The sequence below is a fragment of the Neopsephotus bourkii genome, unplaced genomic scaffold (assembly GCF_033783945.1).
Source record: "Neopsephotus bourkii isolate Nb327-2 ecotype Australia unplaced genomic scaffold, CSIRO-AGI_Nbou_v1 NB_795, whole genome shotgun sequence".
NCBI lineage: Eukaryota > Metazoa > Chordata > Aves > Psittaciformes > Psittacidae > Neopsephotus > Neopsephotus bourkii.
Genome location: NW_026901291.1, coordinates 2,834,372 through 2,840,371, shown reverse-complemented (window position 1 = coordinate 2,840,371; position 6,000 = coordinate 2,834,372).

The window sequence follows — 6,000 nt, the reverse complement described above, 5'->3', positions numbered from 1 at the left end:
CTCTGACACATGGAACCCGCCTTTGAGTCCCAGCCTTGGTGACAGTTCTTACGACATTTGGTCACCGTTTGAGGCTTATTATGGGGACAGCCACTCTGTCCCCATACCCAGCTCTTAGTTTAATCTTGTCAACAGCATCTCTTGGGGTGTTTCAAAGGGCGTCATAGGCAGGATTATTCAGGCAGTGCCTGTAGATAATGGAACATGAAGGCTGGGACCTGAGCACTGATACATTTGTCTGGCTCCTTCCTTCTACTACTGCAAGGCTCTATTCAGTTATCCTCGTTGCTGTGTTGGTCTCTCCTGCATAGCTCTGCCCTGGACACTGCCTGTAAGTGCTTTCACACATGGTTCTATCTCTACATCTGTATGTGTTTGGAAAGCTTGCAGTAGGGTAAATAAACCACATCTACTTCCAGTGCCCTGTTACATGCACGTTTAACTCTGCTGAGCTCAAAGGGCGGCAGAGGCTAAGTGCACCTGCAGCACACATCCAACAGGCTCTGTCAATTCCAGGAGAAAGCCATGCATCATGTAGGAGGTGAGGTAATAATTTAAAGTGATCCAGGAGACCACGGTGCAAGAAGCACACCACTGCTTGGAAATACTTCAGGTTTTTTTCAGGAATGATTCAGAAATCTTGCTCTGTCCTTCTTGTTGTGTACAAAGCAGTATTAGAATATGGTTTCAATGGCTCTTGCAAGCAGAAATGAGAGTCCTAAATCTCTGATCGCTTCCAGATTTACTTGGAAATATGAGAAACCTTTATTTCCAATTTGAGGATCACAACTACAGCACTGCCTTAATAGGGAAAACTCACAGGTTTACCAAAACACCCCAAGTCTTGCATATGACTTTCATAGATGTCTACTATCACTTATATTTTTATCATCATGTACAATAAATACCAAACTTTGCTATTGTCTTCACTGCACTGCCTTCAAAGGGAAGGATGATCATGCAGCAGCATAGTGGGGTTCCCCCTTGCCTATCTCATAAAAGCAGAGAACTTGCCAAAACCAAGCAACAGAACACTGCAGGCATAGAGAGAGGGCTGCTCTTGGAGAGTGATTCTGTTGTGTTTAGTAACCAAGACAGAAAGGGAACTGCCAAATGCTCTGTGTGGCAGATATTATACTGGGGTTTGTTTCCTTTTGTGTTATAAATAGCTGTGAAGTAAGAATGGAAAACATTGGCAATTAAAGGAGAAACAACTTAATGGATAAAATAGATGGTGTGTTGTTGGTCGTGTCGGTATTAGCTTAATTATTGTGCAAGTCCTTTCTGAAAAGGATTGTAGAGCAATCTGCTGTCATAAGGAAGACTAATTTCTGTAGTGGCAGTTCTACACGGTCTTTCTTAAATCTTAAATGGTGCATTAGGTAATAGAAGTAAAGCAATGGTTTGTCTAAAGGTATAATTCTCCTTGATGAAGCTTCCTCAGTAAGTGCCTTTTTGAATCTGGCTTGGCTTGCATCTAAGATCTTCGTGAATGAAAAATGCCTGCCTTGAACCAAAACTTTGAATAAAACAAAAGCTGTTTGGGAAAGTTCTGTTTATTGTAAACCTGGAGGTTTTGAACCTCTCCAGTGCGTAGCAAGTGGCTAGCATGACAGAGCATGGTTTTGGATAGGTTCTGTGCAGCAGGTGAATGCTTTAGGCTTGATTCTGGTTTTATTACTCTATGGGTATTTTATTTGTTTAGTCTTTAGGGATCTCTGATGGTTCAGGCAGTGAATGCGTTTGTGGGGTCCTTGGGCATCTCTGGCTCATGCTGTTCTACTCTATCATGACTGCTATGCCCAGGAGCCACCTCCCTGGAAAGGATGCTGGTGGATCGTTAGGGATATGCACGGGAGGAAAGCTTTTCCCAGAGAGGTTGTTGCAGAATTAAGAAGGCTTGAGGGGAGGCAGGCAGGCAGCTCCCCTGCTGCTTCTCATAATAAAACAAAACACAGAGGAGTAGGAAGGGGTTTTGATCATGTTTTCTCCTCTGCAGGATTTAAAGGTCTCTAACAAGTTGGCAGATGTTAGTGGAAGTCACTTTCCCGTGGCTTCAGGAAGAATCTAGACCTCCCTGTGAAGTCCTAATCACAGGACTGACCTTCTCAGAGGAAAATAGATACTGTGGAGGGCAGGCAGGGTTATGGGTCTGCCAGCTCTGACCCTGCTTCAGTCTGGTCTCATGCTTTATGCCAAGAGTGTCTATATAACATTCAGCCAGTCAAAGATGTGAAAGCTGTGTAATTACATAGGCTGAGCACATCCTCTGTGCAGAGACTGCCACTTTGCCTGGTGTGAGCTGCCGTGCTCTTGAGCTGCTGGAGCAGCCAAAGTCACCCATCTGAATGGAGGAGGTGACAAGGAAGAGCATTAAATGCTGAGGGTAGGTCTTGGTCTGTGCCTGCCTGCTCCCCTCTGTACACAACCTCTGCCTGGCCATGGGAGATCACTTGTGCAAATAGGGCAGAGCTACATGGGGCTACTTTGGCTCAATCCCCCCAAGGTCAGGAGAGTTCTGGCTTGGCTGATGTGATCTGCTACTATTTTCTATGCAGTATTCCTCAGCCTTGCTCATGCTCAACTCCCTCTTGGCAGTTGTGAGAGCTCTGCCATAGCAAATGCACCACAGATGTGATACCTGAGACCAGGCTTTGCCTTTACTGTCTGTTTATCTCCAGGGTTGTAGCCTTGTGTCATGGTCAGCTTAGTCTCTGTTTCAGTTTCTCCTGTGCAAAGATGCTTGTATTAGGGGCTTTAAAACACAGTTCATTAAATAGCATGAAAAGCAACTGTTTGTCATCTTTAAAATGAAGGGAAACTGAGGCTAAAATACAAAATGACTTCACTCAGCATCAGATGGTCCAGAGCTGCTGTAGGATGAGGGGGTGTGCCTGGTTCCTGTGCCCTCTCCATATGCCTTGAGCAATGCTGCCTCTGGCTGCAAAAATGTGTTTGGATTCCTGTAGCTGGCCTAGAGCAAAATGCCTTTACAGCATGTGGAGGTGATCCCTATGAATGTATTTTCTCTGAGCAATACCCTGAGGTTCAGCTGCTGAATGACTCCATCTAATCAGAAGATCTCTTCCTTCTCCACCCCACCTGAGAGTCTCTTCAGCAAGATTACTGCCACAGCAATTCTGCTTTCTGTCACAGAGGCTTCACTGTGCCATAAAACCGACACCTTCTGTGGTACATGTGTGTTTCTGACACAGATACTTCCTCAGCCCCACAGGGCCAGCCTCATTTCCCAGCTTCAAAGCATCGTCGGCTGTCTCCTTCATACATCATCACCAGCAATGCACAGATATTAATAAAACGCAGACGGACAGAATGATGATCGTTGGTTGTGTCGAGGAAATGTAAGTGGGTTTCTCTCTTTGGTAAATGACACCCGGCAGGCTTATTTCATAACTTATGCTGACTCCCTGGGACTGGAAGGTTGTGACTAACAGCTGTTGTTTTTACACAGTGACTCGCCTTGGCTGGAGGAGAACAAGGCAGATAAATGTAATGTGATTTGTGGAGTCGCTTCGGAGGCTTGTCAGATGGGACCATCTAAATCCCAGTGATAAAAGTGGGCCTTTTGCTGGGTTGTGTCCAACAGGAGCTTTTTGTATTGTCAAGCTCAGCTCCTGCAGCGTGTTCTTCCGAGAGCACCCTGTATTCCCCCTGCAAGTGGCATCAGAGGCATGTATTGAAATAAACACCAAGGCTTTGACTGAGGAGATAACTCTGTCTTGGAGGAGATAGCAAACACATTGCAAGTGGCTTGCAGAAGGCTGTCTAGTACCAAGTGAGGCAGATGTGTTTGGTGCTTGTCTCAGGAGGCCAAGGAGAGAGGTGCTGCAGCTCCGTGCTCTGAGCCCACGGGGAGGCCCATCCTCTGCAGTTGTGTTGGCTGGGTTGGGTGTTTACATTTGAATTCACTTTTAGGTTGGGTCTTTAAAAAGAAAACCCAAATCTAATGGGTATCCAGGATAATCGCAAGTAAAGCGCAACCTTATTCACATGAATAGCGTGCCTGAATTGTTCTGAGTTCCCAGGAGGTTATTTTTGTTGTAAAGTATTTAACAAAAGAAAATGCAAATTGCAACAAAACCAGGAATAGGAGCTTTCAGGAACTTGTGTTGAATAATCATTTTGCCTCTTGTCTGAGCATTAAACAAACCACTGTTCCTTCCCAGAAGCATCCTGCCCTTCTCCATTCTCTCTAAGCATTTCTTGTATTCACTAATAATTCCTTTGCCCATATTATTTTCCTCTCCTTGGCTGGCATGATGTACAATCATCTTCACTGATGTACAATTTCTTCATTGAGGTCAGCTGTTGACAAGCTCGGAGTATCTTTTGGCTGTGCTGAACTCGAGGGAGCTCTCATGGCCAGGTGCCTGCTTGGGGAATGCTGCTGGGGTCAGATCTGGCTGCTCAGCTCACTGCCAGTGCTTCAGGTTTAGTGAAGCTGGTGATGCACACTCCTCGCCCAAGGCTTCTCTTTCATGCTCATTTGCCTCAAGCAGCTCTAACAGCACCTTTTGTTCTGCCCCATTGTTTCATTAGGTAGTAACAAGCCATCCGGGCACTTGAGTTGGAGACTTTGACACTCATTGTTTCAGTGGTAAACTCTTTCCTGTACAAGAGGCTTGTTGCCATCAAAGCTTCTTGTAAACACTCTTGGTAACACTTACAGCTGTCTAAATCTGACTGAATTTTCTGCTTGACATGCTGATGGCCTTAAAAATTAGGAAGGAAAACAACTGCTAGAGAGCTAAAAAGTTGCTTTCTAAAGCTCCAGCATGTCCTAGCACTGGTTGGTAAGGTTTTGTTAGTAATTCAGTTCTAGTTTTCACTCACTGACCAAACTGAATCATCAGGTGGCCATCCATCTCACTAAAAGAAGTCTGCTGTACGTTCATTATTTGGTCTGTTTTTTGGTGCGAAATGCACTATTAAACTTCCTCTTGTTTAAACTAAGAACACTGACAAGCACAGCTATTATTTTGATGTAGATTTTGATCTCCAAAACTCTGAATGGCTTTGCCTTTTTTAATGGTATCTGTGGGATGGTGGCTTTCCAGAAGGAGAGGTCTCAAACCTGTAGAGAGGTTGCTTTGCAGAATGTGACCTGGCAGATTTATAGCTTGCAGAAGACCCTTCTCCTCTTGTGCCCTGAGTGAAACCAGGCCTATCTTCTGCTTATAAAGAAAGAGAAATCCCATCCCTCTCCCAGTTCTGCACTTAAAATCACAGTGGATTGTTTGTTCTCAGTAAATGCTTAATGTAGAGTTAACTTGATTTGCAGGAAGGAGATCTCAAGGCATAGAGCACCCTGTGTTTAGATGGTGCAGCGTCATTGCAGCTCTCCTTGAGCACTCAAGCTCCAGAGTGTGACACTGCTAACCTTGGAGAGGGATTACATTAAGGCATGTTGCTTTCAGACTGAATACTGTCTTGACAAAAGCATCCTCTGAAAGCAGACAATAGGTGTGTTACATATTCAGGCTTGCAAAATAGAAGAGTAGGTAAAGAACTCTTAACTTTGTGTCTGGGATGATGGGGAAAAGCGTGGACTTCAAGACTGCTCTTGATTAACAGCTCAAAGCCAGAGAGCCCACTTGGAATGTTTGAATGGTTCCCCTTTTATTTCAGCACCAGCTCCGAGCAGCAGCAATAGAGGCAGCCGAGTGGAAGACTTAAGTGAGCTTTCTCTTCTGAGCTGTTCCCCAAGAGGAGAAGAAGCTCTCGGCAAGGTGACAGCAGAGTGGGAGCTCATGGTGCAGCTGCACATCTCTGTGATTAATAGTGCTCAGCAATTTGAAGAGCTGTCAAGCAAGTGCCCGTTGCCTCTGCTAGAACTCAGTGTTTAAATAGGGCTTCTTGCTGTCAGTGTTCCTGAGCTTATTTGGTATTCAAGGATGCAAAGAGGAACATAAATAATTTGATATTCGTACTGACAACTCTAGGCACTGCCATAGCCCCAATTTCAACAATGTAATGGAC